The 24651-nt window shown below is 46.5% G+C and overlaps 1 protein-coding gene across 8 annotated transcripts in view; it reads right to left on the reverse strand.

Moving 5' to 3' along the window:
• AGBL4 (AGBL carboxypeptidase 4) overlaps window positions 1-24651 on the reverse strand; it is a 2106705-nt gene that overhangs the window by 494535 nt on the left and 1587519 nt on the right. The window lies entirely within an intron of this gene.

Here is a 24651-nt window from a genome sequence, read left to right on the forward strand (position 1 = left end):
TCCCTCTTCCATAGTGCCCCTCATGTGCTGCTCCCTCTTCCATACTGCCCCTCATGTGCTGCTCCCTCTTCCATACTGCCCCTCATGTGCTGCTCCCGCTTCCATACTGCCCCTCATGTGCTGCTTCCTCTTCCATACTGCCCCTCATGTGCTGCTCCCTCTTCCATACTGCCCCTCATGTGCTGCTCCCTCTTCCATACTGTCCCTCATGTGCTGCTCCTTCTTCCATAGTGCCCCTCATGTGCTGCTCCTTCTTCCATACTGCCCCTCATGTGCTGCCCCCTTTTCCATACTGCCCCTCATGTGCTGCTCCCTCTCCATACTGCCCATCATGTGCTGCTCCCTCTTCCATAGTGCCCCTCATGTGCTGCTCCCTCTTCCATACTGGCCCTCATGTGCTGCTCCCTCTTCCATACTGCCCATCATGTGCTGCTCCCTCTTCCATAGTGCCCCACATGTGCTGCTCCCTCTTCCATAGTGCCCCTCATGTGTTGCTCCCTCTTCCATACTGCCCCTCATGTGCTGCTCCCTCTTCCATACTGGCCCTCATGTGCTGCTCCCACTTCCATACTGCCCCTCATGTGCTGCTCCCGCTTCCATACTGCCCCTCATGTGCTAATCCCTGTTCTATACTGCCCCTCATGTGCTGCTCCCTCTTCCATACTGCCTCCCATGTGCTGCTCCCTCTTCCATACTGGCCCTCATGCGCTGCTCCCGCTTCCATACTGCCCCTCATGTGCTGCTCCCTGTTCTATACTGCCCCCCATGTGCTGCTCCCTCTTCCATACTGGCCCTCATGCGCTGCTCCCGCTTCCATACTGCCCCTCATGTGCTGCTCCCACTTCCATACTGCCCCTTATGTGCTGCTCCCTCTTCCATACTGCCCCTCATGTGCTGCTCCCTCTTCCATACTGCCCCTCATGTGCTGCTCCCTCTTCCATACTGCCCCTCATGTGCTGCTCCCTCTTCCATACTGCCCCTCATGTGCTGCTCCCTCTTCCATACTGCCCCTCATGTGCTGCTCCCGCTTCCATACTGCCCCTCATGTGTTGCTCCCTATTCCATACTGCCCCTCATGTGCTGCTCCTGCTTCCATACAGCCCCTCATGTGCTGCTCCCTCTTCCATACTGCCCCTCATGTGCTGCTCCTTCTTCCATACTGCCCCTCATGTGCTGCTACCTCTTCCATAGTGCCCCTCTTGTGCTGCTCCCTCTTCCATACTGCCCCTCATGTGCTGCTCCCTCTTCCATACTGCTCCCTCTTCCATACTGCCCCTCATGTGCTGCTCCCTCTCCATACTGCCCATTATGTGCTGCTCCCTCTTCCATAGTGCCCCTCATGTGCTGCTTCCTCTTCCACACTGCCCTTCATGTGCTGCTCCCGCTTCCATACTGCCCCTCATGTGCTGCTTCCTCTTCCATACTGCCCCTCATGTGCTGTTTCCTCTTCCATACTGTCCCTCATGTGCTGCTCCCTCTTCCATAGTGCCCTTCATGTGCTGCTCCCTCTTCCCCATTGCCCCTCATGTGCTGCTCTCTCTACTATATAGCCCTTCATGTGCTGCTCCCTCTTCCGAACTGCCCCTCTTGTGCTCCTCCCTCTTTTATATAGTCCCTATGTCAGCTCATGTTGGCCCTGTCAAAGCAGGAAAGTCTTAACGGATATCCGAACTGACATGTGACATGATGAGATAGACATGTGTATATACAGTGCCTAGCACACAAATAACTATGCTGTGTTCCTTTTTTTCTTTCTCTGCCTGAGTTAAATATCAGGTATGCAAGTGGCTGACTCAGTCCTGACTCTGACAGGAACTACAGTGTGACCCTCATTGATAAGAAATTCCAACTATAAAACACTTTCAAAGCAAAAATAAATGGCTTCTGAGAGCAAGAAAGAGGTAAAAAGGGGGAATTTCTTATCAGTGAGGGTCACTTCCTGTCTGAGTCAGGACTGAGTCAGCCACTTGCATACCTGATATTTAACATTTTCAGGCAGAGAAAGAAAAAAAAAGGAACACAGCTTAGTTATTTGTGTGCTAGGCACTGTACATACCCATGTCTATCTCATCATGTCACATGTCAGTTCGGGTATCCTTTAACAGCGCTAACAGGTTGCCACCTTGTACATCTGCTCCAGCCTCCAGCTTGCCTTGTATTTAGAGACAGATACAGATGCTGTCAACTTAGCTGTGGAGACCTTTATTTGTTGTGTTTAGTATACAGCATTGTCTTGCGGTTATAAGTCTGATTGAGAAAACCGCTATTCTCTTTTCACATTGTATCTATTCCTTCAGATCTCTCTTGAAGAAGCTATTTCCACCTCTTGTTTCTGTAAGGGATGTTTCTGTTCACTGAAGTTCCTTCTCTATAATTCAGCAATGCCCAGATGGTCTTATCATGAGAGAATCTGGATTGCTGCAGAGTTCTGCAAATCTTATTTATGCCGTATCTAAAGGAATTGCCAGTACTGGAGGTTCAATCCCAGCCACAATCCTCGAACGTAGAATGACATTTGCTTTTTTCACTGGAATTAAGGTGTAAGTTCACCCCCCCCCCAAAAAAAGTATAGAGGTATCAGACTGCAAACGGCCTCAAAACTTCACGTAAAATGGTTATGAACAAAATTGTTCTATTTTCATAAATTAAATGCATTCAAATTTCACATCATAATTGCAAATTACGAAGAGAAAATACGATTATGCGAAGTCATCACTACCCAAATGTGCTCTTCCTGTTACAAATAAGACTTTGGTAGCTAAAAACCCCATTACAAAAATTGGGAGACATAATTTGAAACAGCCTAAAAGCGTTATGCAGTCAGTGTAGTTATTTTACTATGCTTCTAGCCAAAAAGGCTGTTGTAAACTGATCAGCCCTATATTTGCTGGCGTTTCCTCTGGGCGCTCCTGATTTCTTCCCACAACCCAAAAACATCCAGATTAGTTGATTGGCTTCCCCTTAAAATTGTCCATAGACTATGATGGACATGGCTGTCATCATCGGATTATACTGTGAGCTCCTCTCAGGACAGTCAGTGACATGACTATGTAATCTATAAAGTGCTGCACCATATTAATAATAATAGTAGGGTAGCACATTAGCCTTACTTTCTCACAAGTCACAACCATCCCATTGTATCTCCTACAATGCTACCCCCAGTTTGAAGAGTAGCACAGAGGATGTTTATGTACTCCAGCACCAGGTTGTGTGCTCTCCTCTTCATGGCCACGATGCATTGAGCTGCAGCATGCCTCCTCCCCGTATGGTTCCCAATGTATGTCACATGACATGCATAAGGAGTCCTATGTAGCAGAAGTATACTGCAAAACGTGTGGTGACATTAATTATTAACCCAGCCTCAGAGGCCCCTCCCATTCAGCCTCCTCTTCCATGTGTAACATCCATGTGCAGCAGCCCCTTCCGTTCCACTTGCAGCAGCCCCCTCGTCTGTGTGTAACATCCCTGTACACCAGTTACCCTCCCATTCCATGTGTAGCCTCCTCTTCCATGTGTAAAATCCATGCTCAGCAGCCTCTCTCCCATTCTATGTGCAGCCCCCTCTTCCATGTGTAACATCCCTGTACACCAGCCCTCCTCCCATTACATGTACAGCCCCCAATTCCATATGTAACATCCATGTACAGCAGCCTCTCCCATTCCATGTGCAGCCCCCTCCTCCATGTGTAACATCCATGTGCAGCAACCCCCTCCCTTTCCATGTGCAGCCCCCTCCCATTCCACTTTCCCATTTTCCCATTTGGACGTGGCGTGTGGTTAGTGCTCTTGCCTTGCAGCACTGGGTTACTGGTTCAAATCCCAGCCAGGTCAACATCTGCAAGGAGTTTATATGTTCTCCCCGTGTCTGTGTGGGTTTCCTCTGTGCACTCAGGTTTCCTCCCACATCCCAAAAACATACAGATAAGTCAATTGGCTTCCCCCTAAAATTGGCCCTAGACTACAATATAGACATATGACTATGGTAGGTACTAGATTGTGAGCTCCTCCGAGGAACAGTTAGTGACAAGACTATATATACTGTACAGCGCTGTGGAAGATGTCAGCGCTACATTAATAATAATTCCACTTGCAGCCCCCTCCTCTGTGTGTAACATCCCTGTACACCAGCCCCCCTCCCATTCCATGTGCAGCCTCCGTGTGTTGTGTAAAATCCATACGCAGCAGCCCCTCTCCCATTCCATGTACATCCCCCTCTCAGGGCCGGCCCTAGACTTTTTGCCGCCTGAGGCAAATTTTAAAAAAATTGCCACCGCCGCAGAGAGGGGGGGGGCGCGCTCTGGGGGGCCGCCGAACTGGAGGGGTAGCTGGCAGGACGGGGGTATTGGGCCAGCGGCGGGGAGGGGGGTCGGACCCCCCCCTCCCTCGCCTGGGTCCCCGTCCTCCGCTCCCTTCCAGCCTAAATAGACGCAGCCGAAGTGTAAGAGGCACGGGCGGGGAAGACACTCACCTCTTCCTAGCGTGCGCTCCACTGACGTCACTTCCTGCAGCGTCCTGCAGGAAGTGATGTCAGTGGAGCGCACGCTGGAGCGAGGAGGAGGTGAGTGTCCTCCCCGCCCGTGCCTCTTACACTTCGGCTGCGTCTATTTAGGCTGGAAGGGAGCGGAGGACGGGGACCCAGGCGAGGGAGGGGGGGGTCCGACCCCCCTCCCCGCCGCTGGCCCAATACCCCCGTCCTGCCAGCTACCCCTCCAGCTCGGCGGGCCGGCTCCCCGCACCCACGGACGGGCGGGTGCCGCACTGCCGCCCCTGGAAATTTGCCGCCTGAGGCAAAAGTTTCACCCCGCCTCATGAGCGGGCCGGCCCTGCCCCCTCTTCCATATGCAGCAGCTCCCCACCCCATTCCATGTACAGCCCCCTCTTGTTTATGTAACATCCCTGTACAGCAGCACCTCTCTTCCGTGTGCAGCTCCCTTAGACAGCAGCTTTCCTCTTCCATGCGTTTCCCATTTACAGAACCCCTTGTCCATTTGCAGCCTCCTCTTCCAAATGCAGAATGCAGCAACCCCTTTTCCATGTACAGCTGCCAGTAGCGGACCTACAATTTATGCAGAACTTTAATTGGGCCCGAATGTTCACACCCCTTCCTACTCTTGGTGGCCCTCACACCCTGGGGGCCCATCTTGCAAAGGTCATAAAGTGTGGCTATCATAGTATTCGCACCCATAACAAGTGTAGCCTCAAAAACACCTAATCTGAAGGATCAACCTCTTTATCGGAGGTAGTAAAGTAGTAATTGGAGCCCCCTTACAGCTCAGGGCCCCCCCTGCAGTCACGGGTCCTGCCCACTTTGCTGCAGCCGCCCAAGGCTGGAGCCTTTGTGGCCTTTCAAGACCTCTTGCCCTGGATCCAGGAAGCTGGTGACATCATTATATGTTTTTCCCAGTGTGTGCCCATGACCTGACAAAGGGGTGGACACCCCGAAACATGTAGTGACTTTTATTTTATCTCAGACTGCTTGAAAAATGAAGTCCACTGCTTACAGTATATTCTGGTGTATAAGACTACTTTTTAACCCTTGAAAATCTTCTGAAAAGTCAGGGGTCGTCTTATATGCCGGGTGTCATTGATGCCGGGTGATACCGCCTCTCAGATCTCGCTGCTGAGGACTGTAGTGAACCGACGCATGCGCACATGTGCGAGATCTGAGAAGCAGAGAAGGAGGTAAATAGGGCGGGTCAGACAGGTGAAAGAGGCGTGTTTTATGGGCACAGCGCAATCTATTCTATCAAAACCCGTCCCCTGAGTAAATTAACACCGGAGAGGATAACTGCCAACCTGGATTTTACAAATCTGCTCCACAGTCAAATGGACCCAAACTCTCTAGTAACCCAGTACAACAACACGATATATGAAACACTTGACAGTATTGCCCCATGGCGCACCAAATCAGCAACCAAAAAGCAGAAAGCTAATTGGTTTGACAAAACCATCATGGATCTAAAAAAGAAAGGGCGCAGACTAGAAAGACAGTGGCGTAAATCAGGGACTGGGGAGCACAAATCTAGCCTAGTTCAACACCTCAGACAATACCAACAAGCAATAACCAAGAAAAAATCAGACTTTATCTCGCACAAAATATCTACAGCCAACAACAGAGCTGCTCAACTCTTCCACACAGTGGAATCACTCTAAAATCCTTCCTGCCTAAAAGCCCCAACCACATACTCCAGGGAAAGGTGTGAGGAATTCTCTGCCTTCTTCACAAACAAGGTGTCTACCATCCGTGCCAGCATTACACCAACAACATCAATTGACCACTGGACGTTGCATATGCCTACTACCGTACCACCATGGCAAGTCTTTGACACTCTGAGTGTAGAAGATTTTGGAATTCTCATTCAAAGTCTCCGCCCCACTACCTGCGACCTGGATCCTGGCCCAACTGGATCCTTAATGCAGTGCCCAGCGCTGTTCAGGCCAGCACTTCACAAAATCACTCAGTGCTCCTTGCAAAGTGGACTTTTCCCAGAAGAACTAAAGAAAGCAATCATAAAACCCCTCCTGAAGAAACCATCACTAGATCCTGATTCTGTAACCAACTACAGACCTGTGGCGAACTTACCATTCCTATCAAAAGTTATCGAGAAAGCAGTCGCCAACCAGCTAGAAGCCAGGCTTACAGATAACAACATCTTTGATACTTTTCAGTCAGGATTCAGGAAAAGGCACAGCACTGAAACAGCATTAGTCCGAGTAATGAATGATCTACTTACTGCAAGGGACAAGGGTGATTGCTCAATTCTGATTCTTCTTGACTTGTCAGCAGCATTTGATACTGTGGATCATGAAATACTAATCCAGCGACTGAAGAATTACTGTGGCCTAAGGGGTACTGTTCTTAGCTGGTTTCAGACCTTCCTATCTGGCAGGACACAGCAAGTATGTCTAGGCACACACTACTCTAATCCAGTGCCACTTGCCTATGGAGTTCCACAGGGTTCTGTACTATCACCATTACTCTTTGCAGTCTACCTGCTCCCACTGGGCAAAATAATCCAGAACTATGGTTTAGGATACCATTGTTATGCAGATGACACACAACTGTATCTGTCCTTCAAGCCTGGCACCCAAGACCCATCAGCATCCATAAATGCGTGTCTAGTGGATTTACAAAATTGGATGAACACCAGCTGGCTGAGGCTGAACTCTGACAAAACAGAGGTGTTGGTGGTAGATGGTCCACACATGATGGATAAAGTTCAAAACGCTCACCACCTCAAACTAGCAATTGGGGGAGATACTGTACAGTATAAAGACTCTGTGCGAAACCTTGGGGTGATCCTGGATGGAAATCTAAAACTCAGACAGCAGGTATCAGCTGTCGTCAAGTCTTCCTTCTTCCATCTAAGAAATATAGCGAAAATCAAACACCTTATCCCAGCTGAAGACCTACCGGCCCTGGTTCACGCATTTGTATCCTCCCGCCTAGACTACTGCAACGCCCTGTTAATCGGATCTACAGATAAGGTTCTGCGCCCCTTACAGCTAGTACAGAATGCTGCAGCCAGACTCCTAGCCAATGCCCCCCGCAGCTCACACATCACCCCAGTACTGCAAACTCTTCACTGGTTGCCAGTAAAATGGAGAATCAATTTTAAGATCTGCCTGCTGACATTCAAGGCTCTACACCACATGGGACCCAAATACATAGCGGATCTATTGGAACTTTATGCCCCTCCACGCACCCTCCGCTCTGCCAACAAGATGAAGCTGGTTATTCCCAGGATACACTTAACATTTGGTGCTCGGGCCTTTTCCTATGCAGCCCCTACTCTATGGAACTCACTTCCACAATCAGTACGAGAGGCTCCTTCTCTGGACAGTTTTAAAAAAAGGCTAAAAACTCACCTCTTTTCCCTAGCCTTTGAGACTGCATAATGCAGGGTCACAGCGCTTTGAGTCCCCAGGGAGAAAAGCGCTATATAAATATTATTGTTATTGTTGTTATTCTTCCATACCGCTCTGATAATTGGGTAGACAAGGAGATTTGACTAGAGGGAAAGTTGTCGAATTCAACCAGTCAATAGCCTGTATACTGTTATATACTGGGTACCACATACAGTACTGCACCAGTATCTGTTCATACATAACACCAATTTATGATGTTTTTTTTATTTGGTGTGCGTTGGAATAGGGGTAGTTTTATACGGCGAGTATATCCCAAACTCTATATTTTAATTGGAAAAGTTGGGGGTCGTCTTATACGCCGAACTATACGGTATATCAAAGGGCACATTTTTTTCTTGTCCATAATTCGCTTTAGCGGCTCAGACAATCCAGTGCCGGTACCTGACAGGCAGAGCAGTAAAGGCCTCTGTGTTCTGTGTTTTGCGCTAGTAGGTGTCAGCAATGGAGGTCAAGGCTGTTGTTAGTTAGCAAATCATTAGCAGAGTAATAATGTACTAATCGTCATTCCATGGTTGAAAACAAGCCTTTGATTTAATTAGGTCAACTACAGAGATAAACATCAGCATGTCCACCTGTCTCCTGCGCTCGGCGAGATGTCACACCAGCACATCACAGAGATGCACTAATAATATTAATTGTTTTTCTTGCTATATATATGAGCATAGTGCTGCTGGTTTGGGCGCAGGATCGGGATTTCACGTACATAGCTAGATTGCAATTCACTTTCAGCTACTTAACAGGGTTTTGTTTAGCAGCTGCAGTGTCTCTCTACCCAGCATGTTCACCTAACACCACTGTCTTCACTTCCTGATGCCTGACGGCCCTGGACACGCGTGTCCCCATTTACGCTCCTGTCACCTTGTACTGCGCCTGCGCAGGACACTCCCGGTGAGAGGAACGGGTACAAGGATGTGCGTGGTCAGGGTTTCACAGACCTAGTGGACGGAGACTTGCGGTCAAGAAGCTAATTCGCGGCGGGGGACCAGAGGATCATTCAGAGACGGGGCGGGCACAGGGAGGCTGCAGGGGGCTGGCAGAAGCCCCAGGTAAAGTTAAAAGGGTTTTTCTTTTATCATATTTCAGTTCCGATTTAGCCTCCTAATGACTACTAACCCCACCCTCTTCACTTCCTAATGCCTTACCCCACCCGCTTCACTTCCTGGAGGCTAACCCCACCCTCTTCACTTCCTAATGACTAACCCCACCCTCTTCACTTCCTAATACCTTACCCCACCCGCTTCACTTCCTGGTGACTAACCCCACCCTCTTCGCTTCCTGGAGGCTAACCCCACCCTCTTCACTTCCTAATGACTAATCCCACCCTCTTCACTTCCTGATGCCTTACCCCACCTGCTTCACTTCCTGGTGACTAACCCCACCCTCTTTGCTTCCTGATGACTTACTCCACTCTCTTCACTTCCTGATGACTAACCCCACCCTCTTCGCTTCCTGATGCTTTAGACCACAGTCCTCACTTCCTGATGACTAACCCCACCCTCTTCACTTTGTAATGACTAACCACACCCTCATCACTTCCTGATGACTAATCCCACCTTCTTCACTTCCTGATGACTAACCCCACCCCCTTTACTTACTGATGACTAACCCCACCCTCTTTGCTACCTGATGACTAACACCACCCTCTTCACTTTCTGATGACAAACCCCGCCTTCTTCACTTCCTGAAAATAATACCAATCTTTATTCAATGGAAGCTAAATCAGGAAGAATAAAGAGCTATGGACCTTAGTGTGAGCTTTACATTTCCCCCCTCCATCCTCCAAGAGCTTAATACATAACAATTGTAAGTGGGGCAACAAAACCTGCCAAAGGCGGCCATAGTGTCAGAGGTGAAATCAGGCGAGGGGAACAGTTTGATCATGATTGCCACTATTCAAAGAACATATAGCGGTGATCATTACCAGCAAAGCACCAATGAAAATGGAATACAGTGATTGAAGGAGGGCCCCTCTGGTGCAAGGTCTCCAGTGTGGTTGCAAACTCTGCATCCCAAACTACTAGATAAGAAAGAAAACATTTATAGTACGCTTTTCTCCTGGCGGACTTAAAACACCACAAGGGCATGCTCTACAGGTAGTAGCACTGTTAGGAAGCCTTGCTCAAAGTTTCCTCACTGAATAGGTGCATGCCTAGGGCTGGTTCACATGGACGGCAGGCGGCGTTGGGGCGGCCGGGAAGCAGCGTCGTCTTGTTCGGGGGCAGTGGTACGGCAATCGTCGGCTTCCTGTCGTGATCGAAGTCTCTCGTCCCCCCAAGGAGACATGAAGCCAAGGCGGCTAGCTGGCCCTGGATGTCACATGCGGCTTCTAGGGCCAGCTGAAACGACACATTAAATGGGGACTGGAACGCCATGCTTGCGCAATCGCCGGTAACCGTGCGATGCTAAATGCTCCCATTCACTTGAATGGGAGCGTTTAGCCGACAAGTCCCAAACGCTTGGTGGTAAACGCCGCCAAGCGTCCGTGTGAGCAACCCTTACTGAACAGTAAGAGCCAAAATTTGAACCCAGGTCTCCTGTGTCTGAGGCAAAGCCCTTCACCATTACACTATCTAGCCACTACTACACCACTGCTCCTGACTTAGGGTTGCCAGGTGTCCGGTTTTACACCGGACAGTCCGGTTTTTGTGCGCTGTGTCCGGTGCAAAAAGGCATGCTAAACCCGGACAATTAAGTTGTCCGGGTTTAGAGCCCCCCCCCGCAGCGCAGGAGGAGAACAGCGCAGCAGAGAGAGAGCTGGGAGCAGCGGTGGAGAAGGGGGGCAATCTCCCCCCCTTCCCTCACCTTAGGGTGCTCTCTCTCCCCCGCTGTCTCCTCCAGGATAATGTGCAGGCTGGCGAGTGGCTGCAGGCGGAACTTACCTCTGTGTCGCTCCAGCGCCAGAAGTTCGGGTCCCGCAGCCGCTGAGATTCGACTCAAAAAAGATCCGGATCAAAGATCCAAATCATTCATGAGCCGGACAACACTAATCAGTCTGAATAGTGTTGTCCGGCTCATGAATGATTCGAATCTTTGATCCGGATCTTTTTTGAGTCGAATCTCAGCGGCTGCGGGACCCGAACTTCCGGCGCCTGCGACACAGAGGTAAGTTCCGCCCGCAGCCACCCGCCAGCCTGCACATCATATTGGAGGAGACAGCGGGGGAGAGAGAGCACCCTAAGGTGAGGGAAGGGGGGGGAGATTGCCCCCCTTCTCCACCGCTGCTCCCAGCTCTCTCTCTGCTGCACTGTTCTCCTCCTGCGGGGGGGGGGGGGAGGGGGCAGGGGGCACCTGGCTACCTAACCTATTCTGGGCACATATAGCCCCTGGCTACCTATTCCGGGCACATATACCCCCTGGCTACCTATTCTGGGCACATATAGCCCCTGGCTACCTATTCTGGGCACATATAGCCCCTGGCTACCTATTCCGGGCACATATAGCCCCTGGCTTCCTATTCCGGGCACATATAGCCCCTGGCTACCTATTCTGGGCACATATAGCCCCTGGCTACCTATTCTGGGCACATATAGCCCCTGGCTACCTATTCTGGGCACATATAGCTCCTGGCTACCTATTCTGGGCACATATACCCCCTGGCTACCTATTTTGGGCACATATACCCCCTGGCTACATATACTGGGACATATATACCCCTGCCTACGTATACTGGGACATTTACACCCCTGCCTACATATACTGGGACATATATACCCCCTGGCTACATATGTAGGCAGGGGTGTAAATGTCCCAGTATACATAGGCAGGGGTATATATGTCCCAGTATATGTAGCCAGGGGGTATATGTGCCCAGAATAGGTAGCCAGGGGGTATATGTGCCCAGAATAGGTAGCCAGGAGCTATATGTGCCCAGAATAGGTAGCCATGGGCTATATGTGCCCAGAATAGGTAGCCAGGGGCTATATGTGCCCAGAATAGGTAGCCAGGGGCTATATGTGCCCGGAATAGGTAGCCAGGGGCTATATGTGCCCGGAATAGGTAGCCAGGGGGTATATGTGCCCAGAATAGGTAGCCAGGGGCTATATGTGCCCAGAATAGGTAGCCAGGGGGTATATGTGCCCGGAATAGGTAGCCAGGGGCTATATGTGCCCAGAATAGGTTAGGTAGCCAGGTGCCCCCCCCCCCCCCCCGCAGGAGGAGAACAGTGCAGCAGAGAGAGAGCTGGGAGCAGCGGTGGAGAAGGGGGGCAATCTCCCCCCCCCCCTTCCCTCACCTTAGGGTGCTCTCTCTCCCCCGCTGTCTCCTCCAATATGATGTGCAGGCTGGCGGGTGGCTGCGGGCGGAACTTACCTCTGTGTCGCAGGCGCCGGAAGTTCGGGTCCCGCAGCCGCTGAGATTCGACTCAAAAAAGATCCGGATCAAAGATTCGAATCATTCATGAGCCGGACAACACTATTCAGACTGATTAGTGTTGTCCGGCTCATGAATGATTCGGATCTTTGATCCGGATCTTTTTTGAGTCGAATCTCAGCGGCTGCGGGACCCGAACTTCCGGCGCTGGAGCGACACAGAGGTAAGTTCCGCCTGCAGCCACTCGCCAGCCTGCACATCATCCTGGAGGAGACAGCGGGGGAGAGAGAGCACCCTAAGGTGAGGGAAGGGGGGGGGGAGATTGCCCCCCTTCTCCACCGCTGCTCCCAGCTCTCTCTCTGCTGCGCTGTTCTCCTCCTGCGCTGCGGGGGGGGTCTCTAAACCGGACAACTTAATTGTCCGGGTTTAGCATGCCTTTTTGCACCGGACACAGCGCACAAAAAACGGACTGTCTGGTGTAAAACCGGACACCTGGCAACCCTACGTTATGACTGCCTTATCAACATATCAAACTCTATGTCTCTGGATTGTAAATCTATACCATGACGCCATGTCCGCCACAATACCCCCTAATATCTCTGTTCAGGGGTAAACCTGCATAATACCTCAAGTCACAGAGCTTCCGAAATAACCAATCAGAGCAGCTCTGTAACTAGAGGGAAATTAAAACGGATTCTGATCAGTAAAAAAGCATGTCCCTGACCATCCCTATCTGGCGTCATGGATGCGTGGACGGCTTATTTCACCGAGCAGAATATTCTGGACCAGCGCTTTTGCCGAAAAACCAATATGGCTTCCCAAATCATGAAGACATCAACAAAGCACACAGTCTATTCTTCTGATCGCAGGCCTCATCAGAGCTTATTTTACGTAGCGTTTCTGTTTTCTGCAGGGGCGTTGCTTGCCCCAAAGATCAGTGGCACGTGCCCCGGATCTATTCTGTGGTGCATCAGATGTCCCCAAGGCAGAGTAGTGCCACCGCAGACAGCACCCAGCATGGCACCACACAGTACCCAGCACACCCCATAGAGGCACCACAGCACCCAGCATGGCACCACAGCACTCAGCATGACAATACAGCATCTAGCAAGCCCCATAGAGGTACCATGGCACCCAGCATGGCACCACGGCACACAGCAATGGGGGGTATGCTGGGTGCTATGGTGCCTCTATGTGGGCATATTGGAAGCTGTGATGCAATGCTAGATGCTGTGATGCCTTTATGGGGTCATGCAGGGAACTGTAGTTCTTGTACGGGAGCATGCTTAAAGTTGTGGTGCCTCAATAGGAGGCCCATGGGAGCATGGTAGGGGGTCCACTAGAAGGTCAGGGAATGCTATGGGGGGCTGGCAGCATGCCAGCTCACTCAGCAGAAAGCCAGACCAGCCAGCATATAAGCCAGATAACTCTATTCATGTGATATGCTGCATTTTTGTTTTGTATTGATTGAGAGGGGGCTTCATGCAACATTTTGCTGGGCAGGCCTGCTTAGACCGCTGTTAAGTTCATGTAAATTTGGCTCCACCCATGACCAAACCCACATTCGGGTGCGTGGCCACACCCATCTTTCGGCTGGAGTACCCAAAAGTGCCCCTGATCTCTTAGGATCCCAGGAACGCCCCTGGTTTTCTTTTTTTTTTAAATGGACTTGATTTTGTACTTTACGTAATAAGGTATGGGTTTATTCTTTCAATGGACATGATTGTGTAGTTTAGGTAATAAAGTATGGGTTTATTCTTTCAATGTACAAAGAAGCAAATTTAAGGATGCACACCCAAAAATAGCTAACATTTAGCATCAATATTTCAACAAAATGGGTGCCATGTCTCAAGGATATAACCAAATGTAAAACAATGAAGGACACGCACACCTTGTAAGTTCGATGCAAAAGAAGTGTATATTAGAGCAACTGAGCAAATCACTCGGAAGAGTGTAAAAAGATCTATACAGTATAAACATATAAACATTGAATGTACAACCAGAATCATGACTCATGTACATGTGCAAATAATGTTACATACATGGTATAGTACAAGCTATATATCGCACAAAGCCAACAAGCAATGCCTGAGTCCAAATGCTGGCTGTCAGGAAGTTCATAGAACAAGAGTCCAATACATACCAGACAATTACAAGGCAATCAAAGTGACTGGAGGAGACTGGAGCAGTACTGCATTGCTGAACTATCTGAGTTTGCCTCTTGCTAAATCTCATTGACGATGGAATTGTATTCCGAAACGCCGTGCCGTTTGGGTAATATAGCGGTGTCTCCTCCAGTCACTTTGATTGCCTTGTAATTGTCTGGTATGTATTGGACTCTTGTTCTATGAACTTCCTGACAGCCAGCATTTGGACTCAGGCATTGCTTGTTGGCTTTGTGCGATATATAGCTTGTACTATACCATGTATGTAACATTATTTGCACATGTACATGAGTCAGGATTCTGGTTGTACATTCAATGTTTATATGTTTATACTGTATAGATCTTTTTACACTCTTCTGAGTGATTTGCTCAGTTGCTCTAATATACACTTCTTTTGCATCGAACTTACAAGGTGTGCGTGTCCTTCATTGTTTTACATTTATTCTTTCAATGGACATGATTGTGTAGTTTACGTAATACAGTATGGGGTTATTTTTTCAATGGACATGATTTTGAGGTTTACGTAATGCAGTACAGCTTCCCTTTAATAATGACGCACTGAGACGCGACCCTTCCAGCTCTATGTAACACACACTTTCCTTGTCTTCTTTTGTCTCCTGCAGGAATTAAGAGTTCAGAGCAGAAGCTACAAGAAAGCAAAAACAACAACAGGAACTTAACATGCTGGATAAATGGAAACAATCAAAGAAAAGCACTTGAGGATGTGAAGATGAATTTACCACTCAGGGTTTAACTGCCTCGTTACAAACGCGGGGTCCTGGAGTGCCGCCTGACAAGAGCTGCCAGATCCCAATTAAAATGGCTGCTAATTAGCTGCCTTAACCCCTTCCTGCTCTACAGATAACTAAACATCAAACTTAATGAAACAAAAGCAGAGGCATCCCAGATCAGAGATAACGCCACCAGTTAGAGGATAGCCAGTAATGGGGAGAAGAGCTTCTGGAATTTCTGAGAGTTGTCTTATTTCCTCTGTATGTATGGCACTGACATATTGGGCTAACGTCACTAAACCGTGATAACTGAAATATCACACCTTATCAAAGATATCACGCTTTATCAAAGTTAATACGCCTTATCAGAGTAACATAGCGAGCGCTACGAACTTACGCCTGCTAATTGGCAATGGCACTCGTCCTGCCCTGAGCCTCTGCGAGTTCGTAGAGCTCGCTATGCTGCTCTGATAAGGAGTGTTAACTTTCATAAGGTGTGATATCTTTGATAAGGTGTGATATCGTTGATAAGGGGCTTCATTCACTAAACCGTGATAACTCAAATATCACACCTTATCAAAGATATCACACCTTATGAAAAGATATCACATCTTATGAAAATGTATCACACCTTATCAAAGATATCACACCTTATCAAAGTTAATACGCCTTATCAGAGTAGCATAGCGAGCACTACAAACTTATGCCTGCTAATTGGCAATGGCACTCTTCCTGCCATGAGCCTCTGCGGGTTCGTAGCGCTCGCTGTGCTACTCTGATAAGGTGTGTTAACTTTGATAAGGTGTGATAACTTTGATAAGGTGTGATATCTTTTTATAAGGTGTGATATTTGAGTTATCACGGTTTAGTGAGGCAAGTTCTGTTGCAGAACATTTAATACCTTTCACCTGAGTGTTTACCGCAGCACTCATACCAACTGTTAGGAGGCAACTAATCTAATGGCGGGTTTTAAAGTGTACCTGAGGCGACATGTAACATGATGAGATAAACATGTGTATGTACAGTACAAAACATTAATAACCAGGCTGTTTTACTTGGTTTATTTTCCTGCCTGAAATAGTTCATTTCATGGAAGTGACAGCTTCTGCCTTGTCGGTACCTTGTCGGTAATATAATAAGCATCACTGATAAGCAAATTACAGCCATAAAAGTTTTCCTGGCAGAATACAACTTCTGAGGGCCGGGGAGAGATAAATACATGGACGATTGAGCTTTTTCTAAATCTGGGACACTTAACCACTTGAGGACCGCCCCCAGCCGATGGGCGGCGGCAAAGTCCGGGCCCAAACGACCGCAATACGCCCATCGGCGGGGGCGGCTGCGGGAGTGGCAATGCGGTGATCGCGTCATTCGTGACGCGATCAGCCGCCGGGGACTGGCTCTGCCCACCATTCGCTGTAACCCGCCGGCCGTTCGGAAGCGTCGGCGGGTTACTAGCACCTGGATCTCCGCTACACGCTTGTATAATAGGCTTTGTAATGTATACAAAGCCTATTATACTGGCTGCCTCCTGCCCTGGTGGTCCCAGTGTCCGAGGGACCACCAGGGCAGGCTGCAGCCACCCTAGTCTGCACCCAAGCACACTGATTTCCCCCCCCCCCTGCCCCCTGATCGCCCACAGCACCCCTCAGACCCCCCCCCCCTGCCCACCCCCCAGACCACTGATTGCACCCAGTCACCCCCCTAATCACCCATCAATCACTCCCTGTCACTATCTGTCAACGCTATTTTTTTTTTAGTCCCTAATCTGCCCCCTACTCCCTCCTGATCACCCCCCACCCCTCAGATTCTCCCCAGACCCCCCCCCCCCCCCCTGTGTACTGTATGCATCTATCCCCCCTGATCACCTGTCAATCACCCGTCAATCACCCGTCAATCACCCCCTGTCACTGCTACCCATCAATCAGCCCCTAACCTGCCCCTTGCGGGCAATCTGATCACCCACCCACACCAATAGATCGCCCGCAGATCCGACATCAGATCACCTCCCAAGTGCAGTGTTTACATCTCTTCTCTCCTCTAAACACCCACTAATTACCCATCAATCACCCCCTATCACCACCTGTCACTGTTACCCATCAGATTAGACCCTAATCTACCCCTTGCGGGCACCCAATCACCCGCCCACACCTCAGAACGCCCTCAGACCCCAGCCCTGATCACCTCGCTAGTGCATTGCTTGCATCTATTTCCACCCTCTAATCACACCTTGAGACACCCATCAATCACCTCCTGTCACCCCCTAGCACACCTACCCATCAGATCAGGCCCTAATTTGCCCCGTGTGGACTCCTGATCACTCGGCCAAACCCTCAGATCCCCCTCAGACCCCCTTCCGATCACCTCCCCAGTGCATTGATTGCATATATTTTCCCCTCTAACCGCCCCCTGAGACACCCATCAATCACCTCCTGTCACCCCCCTAGCACTCCTATCCATCAGATCAGGCCCAAAACATCCTGTCATCTAAGAGGCCACCCTGCTTATGACCGGTTCCACAAAATTTGCCCCCTCATAGACCACCTGTCATCAAAATTTGCAGATGCTTATACCCCTGAACAGTCATTTTGAGAAATTTGGTTTCCAGACTACTCACAGTTTTGGGCCCGTAAAATTCCAGGGCAATATAGGAACCCCACAAGTGACCCCATTTTAGAAAGAAGACACCCCAAGGTATTCTGTTAGGTGTATGATGAGTTCATAGAAGATTTTATTTTTTGTCAAAAGTTAGCGGAAATTGGATTTTTATTGTTTTTTTCACAAAGTGTCATTTTTCACTAACTTGTGACAAAAAATAAAATCTTCTATGAACTCACCATATCCCTAACGGAATACCTTGGGGTGTCTTCTTTCTAAAATGGAGTCACTTGTGGGGTTCCTATACTGCCCTGGCATTTTAGGGGCCCTAAACCGTGAGGAGTAGTCTAGAAAACAAATGCCTCAAAATGACCTGTGAATAGGACGTTGGGCCCCTTAGCGCACCTAGGCTGCAAAAAAGTGTCACACATGTGGTATCGCCATACTCAGGAGAAGTAGTATAATGTGTTTTGTGGTGTATTTTTACACATACCCATGCTGGGTGGGAGAAATCTCTCTGTAAATGGACAATTGTGTGTAAAAAAAATAAAAAATGTGTCATTTACAGAGATATTTCTCCCACCCAGCATGGTTATATGTAAAAATACACCACAAAACACATTATACTACTTCTTCTGAGTACGGCGATACCACATGTGTGACATTTTTTTGCAGCCTAACTGTGCTAAGGGGCCCAAAGTCCAATGAGTACCTTTAGGATTTCACAGGTCATTTTGAGACATTTGGGTTCAAGACTACTCCTCACGGTTTAGGGCCCCTAAAATGCCAGGGCAGTATAGGAACCCCACAAGTGACCCCATTTTAGAAAGAAGACACCCCAAGGTATTCTGTTAGGTGTATGATGAGTTCATAGAAGATTTTATTTTTTGTCACAAGTTAGCGGAAATTGATATGTATTGTTTTTGTTTTCACAAAGTGTCATTTTCCGCTAACTTGTGACAAAAAAAAAATCTTCTATGAACTCACCATACTCCTAACAGAATACCTTGGGGTGTCTTCTTTCTAAAATGGGGTCACTTGTGGGGTTCTTATACTGCCCTGGCATTTTAGGGGCCCTAAACCGTGAGCAGTAGTCTAGAATCCAAATGCCTCAAAATGACCTGTGAATAGGACGTTAGGCCCCTTAGCGCACCTAGGTTGCAAAAAAGTGTCACACATGTGGTATCGCCGTACTCAGAAGAAGTAGTATATTGTGTTTTGGGGTATATTTTTACACATACCCATGCTGGGTGGGAGAAATCTCTCTGTAAATGGACAATTGTGTGTAAAAAAAATCAAACAATTGTTATTTACAGAGATATTTCTCCCACCCAGCATGGGTATGTGTAAAAATACACCCCAAAACACATTATACTACTTCTCCTGAGTACGGCGGTACCACATGTGTGGCACTTTTTTGCACCCTAAGTGCGCTAAGGGGCCCAAAATCCAATGAGTACCTTTAAGATTTCACAGGTCATTTTGCGACATTTGGTCTCAAGGCTACTTCTCACGGTTTAGGGCCCCTAAAATGCCAGGGCAGTATAGGAACCCCACAAATGACCCCATTTTAGAAAGAAGACACCCCAAGGTATTCCGTTAGGAGTATGGTGAGTTCATAGAAGATTTTATTTTTTTGTCACAAGTTCGCGGAAAATGACACTTTGTGAAAAAAAACAATTAAAATCAATTTACGCTAACTTGTGACAAAAAAAAATCTTCTATGAACTCACCATCCTCCTAACGGAATAACTTGGGGTGTCTTCTTTCTAAAATGGGGTAATTTGTGGGGTTCCTATACTGTCCTGGCATTTTAGGGGCCCTAAACCGTGAGGAGTAGTCTTGAAACGAAATTTCTCAAAATGACCTGTGAAATCCTAAAGGTACTCATTGAACTTTGGGCCCCTTAGCGCAGTTAGGGTGCAAAAAAGTGCCACACATGTGGTATCGCCGTACTCAGGAGAAGTAGTATAATGTGTTTTGGGGTGTATTTTTCCACATACCCATGCTGAGTGGGAGAAATATCTCTATAAATAGACAATTGTGTGTAAAAAAAATAAAACAATTGTCATTTACGGAGCCAGCTCCCACCCAGCATGGGTATGTGTAAAAATACACCCCAAAACACATTATACTACTTCTCCTGAGTACGGCAATACCACATGTGTGGCACTTTTTTGCAGCCTAACTGCGCTAAGGGGCCCAAAGTCCAATGAGCATCTTTAGGCTTTACAGGGGTGCTTACAATTAGGCACCCCCCAAAATGCCAGGACAGTGAACACACCCCACAAATGACCCCATTTTGGAAAGTAGACACTTCAAGGTATTCAGAGAGGAGCATAGTGAGTCCGTGGCAGATTTAATTTTTTTTTGTCGCAAGTTAGAAGAAATGGAAACTTTTTTTTTTTTGTCACAAAGTGTCATTTTCCGCTAACTTGTGACAAAAAATAAAATCTTCTATGAATTCACCATGCCTCTCACTGAATACTTTGGGATGTCTTCTTTCCAAAATGGGGTCATTTGGGGGGTATTTGTACTATCCTGGAATTTTAGCCCCTCGTGAAACCTGACAGGTGCGCAGAAAAGTCAGAGATGCTTGAAAATGGGAAAATTCACTTTTGGCACCATAGTTTGTAAACGCTATAACTTTTACCCAATCCAATAAATATACACTGAATGTTTTTTTTTTTTTTTATCAAAGACATGTAGCAGAATAACTTTCGCGCTCAAATGTATAGGAAATGTTACTTTATTTCAAAAATGTCAGCACAGCAAGTTAAAAAAGTCATTGTTTTGCCAAAATTCATGTCTTTTTTGATGAATATAATAAAAACTAAAACTCGCAGCAGCAATCAAATAGCAGCAAAAGAAAGCTGTATTAGTGACAAGAAAAGGAGGTAAAATTCCTTTAGGTGGTAGGTTGTATGACCGAGCAATAAACTGTGAAAGCTGCAGTGGTCTGAATGGAGAAAAAGGCTCTGGTCCTTAAGGGGCGAAAAGACTGTGGTCCTTAAGTGGTTAAAGAGACACTGAAGCGAAAAAAAAATTATGAGATAATGAATTGGTTGTGTAGTACAGATAATTACTAGAGCATTAGTAGCAAAGAAAATATTCTCATATTTTTATTTTCAGTTATATAGTGTTTTTTATAGCATTGCATCATTCTCTAATATTTGCACTAATGTTTACACACTACTCAGCATTCTAAATGATTTTGTAGAGCAGGCCAGTGAACTATTAATCTGTCCTCTGCAGAGAAAAAGGAAATACGGTGACTGACAGTTGAAATAACAGGCTTCAGAAGACAGAGCTCTCTGCGACTTTGAAAGTCTTGGAGCTCAGTGGCTCTTTTGCATAGATAACAACTGGAGTTTCTTAACTCTTCCTGTACTGGAAACAATATTAGACTCATGTCTCTGCTCCTAATGTTTTATTTCTTAGCCGTACTATACATACAAATCATCATAATTTTTTTTTTGCTTCAGTGTCTTTTTAAAAGGCTGCCAGTGATTAGAGATCGTAAAAAATTCAACCTACTTTGTAAATATTTAAATGTAAAACGAAACACTGGGATGATTAAAAAAAGGTCATTTTTAGGAGTAGGAGAATAAATATAATTGTTTTTCTTATCAGTTTATTTTCACTTTAAGTAAAAAGACATTAGACTATATATAAACTCCATGTGTATAAAAATAACACATAATAGCATGTGCTCTGTATATAATAATAATAGCAGGTGCTCTACTTTAGCACACATCACTTCCTGGGGCTCGATTTTGACCTGAGGAAGTGTTCTTTAGACTCCACAAAACACATTGTTATTGAGTCAGTTATGGTAATGATTGGCCATATTGGGGTTGACTTGGGTGTCCCGGTGGTGTAGTGAGGTGCAAATAATATAACACTTAAAGCAAACAGAAGCCGTGTAAATAAAATGAGTGAGATACTCCCCTATGCAGAGGGCAGGCTCTGGATCCCATTAGGGCTCTTTCACATCAGAGCTTGCGTTGGAGAACGCTCAAAGCATGCGTTTTGTTGTATGCCTTTTAATGCGTTTTGATATGCGTTGCACTGCAGTGAGTGTGCGTTTTTAATCCGTTTTCAATCCGTTACTGCACATAGAAAAACGCAGGTAATTTTTTTTTCTTTTAGTTTTCAACTTTCTACATTGTTCCTCTGTTGCATTCTGGGACTGATTGCCTGCGTTAACGGATTAAAAACGCGCATAGTGTGCGTTTTACATTGACTAACATTGTAACGCAGAAAGCTAGCGTCGGCCGAAAAACTGCGCCTGGGTGCAGTGTAACGCAACGCACAAAAAGGCTGCGTTATATGTGAAAGCTAAAATGAAAGTCTATGGACTTTCATTTCACCTTGGGTAACGCAAACTTTATCCTTTGCGTTGAAACGCAGAAAATCTGCCCTAATGTGAAAGAGCCCTTAGTATTGCAGGCACCAATAGCAATCTGATAGGCTATACTGTACACAGAAATTAAAGTGTATCTCAAAATATGTCTATACAGTGTCAGTATAAACACATTTTTTACCAGGCCAAATACACTGCACCAGCCCAAACTCACTAAACCAACATCACAAACCCTGCCTACAATTACGGGGTGTGTGTAACCAATTTAAGAGGAGCTGTAGTGAAAATGGCATAATAATTAAAATTGCAGATTTTTTGTTTGTTTGTGTACAATATTCATTTATAGATTATTTAGTCAGTGTTTGCCCTGTGTAAAATCTTTCCTCTCTCTGATTTACATTCTGACCGCTTTTGTTCTGACAGATGATCTGTACAGAATGTTTGTTACTGGGAGCTCTGTACACTTGCTTAGCAGCAGGAAAAAGCTGTTATTTCACGCAATGCAATGAGGTTCACAGTCAGATAACAAACTGTTAGAACCTTGGTCATGACATCACATTGTGGGAGGGGTTTCACCACAATATCAGCCACACCGAATCCGATGTCATTGATGATGTGTTTGAGAAAAGGTAAAGCTTTCTCATGGGAAAGCTACTAATTGGGATGAAGTTCAATCCTGGGTTAAAGTCCCTCTTTAAACTACACAAAAAAAAAAAAAAGAACAAAAAGGTCAGAATATTGTCAAAGAAATCCGGGATTGCAACAAACAATACAGTCCAAATTTAAAACAATTAAAGCTTAATCAATCAGCACATTAATAGTACCCGCCATGGAAATGTTATGCTAATAAGACCTCCTTTGTTATGCTAATTTGCTTTGTCCATTTAGGTGTCAATACTCCCATTCATCCCTTTCCTAATAGAACTAGCAGTTATTTATAAACATTCCATAAAGCACAGTGAGCTAAAAATATCACTGAGATGCCCGCTCCTGCAGGTGTCACTCCAGGCATCTGCCTGGTTTGCCTATGCCTCACAACAGCCCTGCTCCATCATACTGCGAAAAATACAAAAAGGAAATCAAGAGCCCACAATAGTTTAATATGCAAGGGTTACTGCCAAGTCAACCACTGTATTGGGGTACACCCCTCCACCAAGGGTGGACAAACTTAGGGGTAATAGGACAAAACAAAGTTAAATAAATAAGTGTAAAATACACTAAAAGCAATTTGAAAATTGGAGGTAGTGGTGGACTTACCTTCCCATTAAAGTCAGGCAAATTTTATTGTATACTCCACAAAACAGTGTGTCGCATTTCGCAGGTATTTCACCTGCTTCTTCACACAATTACCTGGAGCAATGCCCATGCCTGCTAAGAGCTTGTAATCAGTTAATTCTGGTAATTGCCTGAAGAAGCAGGTGAAATACCTGTGAAACGTGTTGCACTGTTTTGTGCATTATACAATAACATTTCTTCAGACATCAAACAAGTGACAGCGCTCCAAGCTGCAACTGAAATGAAAGCTAACAGAGGTATGCAGAGCCCCACTGGGGTAAAATATATGCCTTGAATACAAATCACTTGGTTGCAGATTGAAGCACATGAATGCAGCTAGCAAAAAGTATACTTATGTTAATTTTGTACTGCAGGAGAAATTGGCAGCGCTTTCAGAGGCTGTACCCGAATGATGTCTGTTTAAAGAAATGTGTATACCATTTATGATTAGCAGCACTAGGAAAAATTATGTTTTTATTGTTAGACTAGCGGTAGGTCTTCTCCTCGAGAACTCGTCATCTCTGTGGCGGAAGTCTAGTAGGGAATAATTTGTGCACATATTATTTATACTGGAGCTAGCACCCTCCTTTGCTGTGCCGGTTTTGAATGCATGTTGTGTAATTTTGTCCATATTTTGGAGCTCTGCACATCATGCAAATATCTAATTCAGGTACAGCCTCTGTCTGAAAGCGCTGTCAATTTCTCCTGCTATACAATAAAATTTGCCTGAATTGGACAATTCGAGTATTCAGTGGGGAAGTAAGTTCACCACTACCTCCCATTTTTAAACTGCTTTTCATGTATTTTTTTCTTCCTGGCGCCTCTATTTTGTCCTATTACCCATACTGCTCAGAAGGTAGGAGAGTACAGACAAACCTACCCAAGCACATTAAATCCTGTAGTTCAGAAAGTTGGCCAGGTATATATATTTTTTTTCTTTTAAACAAAGCCAGGTATTAGAGTTTTGATTGCCCTCAGCCACTGTATATGCTCGAGTATAAGTCTAGAAATGTAGGTCTGATTCACTTTATAAAAGTATAGGGGTTGACTTGACTTATACAAAAGTCATGGGCAACACTGACCACACTGAGTGATATGTGTACTAATAGTGACATTCCCATTTGCAGCAATTTACCCAGTGGTAAATGATACTTCGAGGAAAGGAAATGCAGAGAAAACACAAGTCTTAAAGTCCTGGCCACAACAATTAACAATGAAAGGGGCAGGGGGGAAATACTGGGCAGTGTAAAAGAGAGTGAATAATTGCAGCACCTGGGGG

This window comes from Hyperolius riggenbachi, chromosome 6 (assembly GCF_040937935.1).
Source record: "Hyperolius riggenbachi isolate aHypRig1 chromosome 6, aHypRig1.pri, whole genome shotgun sequence".
Lineage (NCBI taxonomy): Eukaryota > Metazoa > Chordata > Amphibia > Anura > Hyperoliidae > Hyperolius > Hyperolius riggenbachi.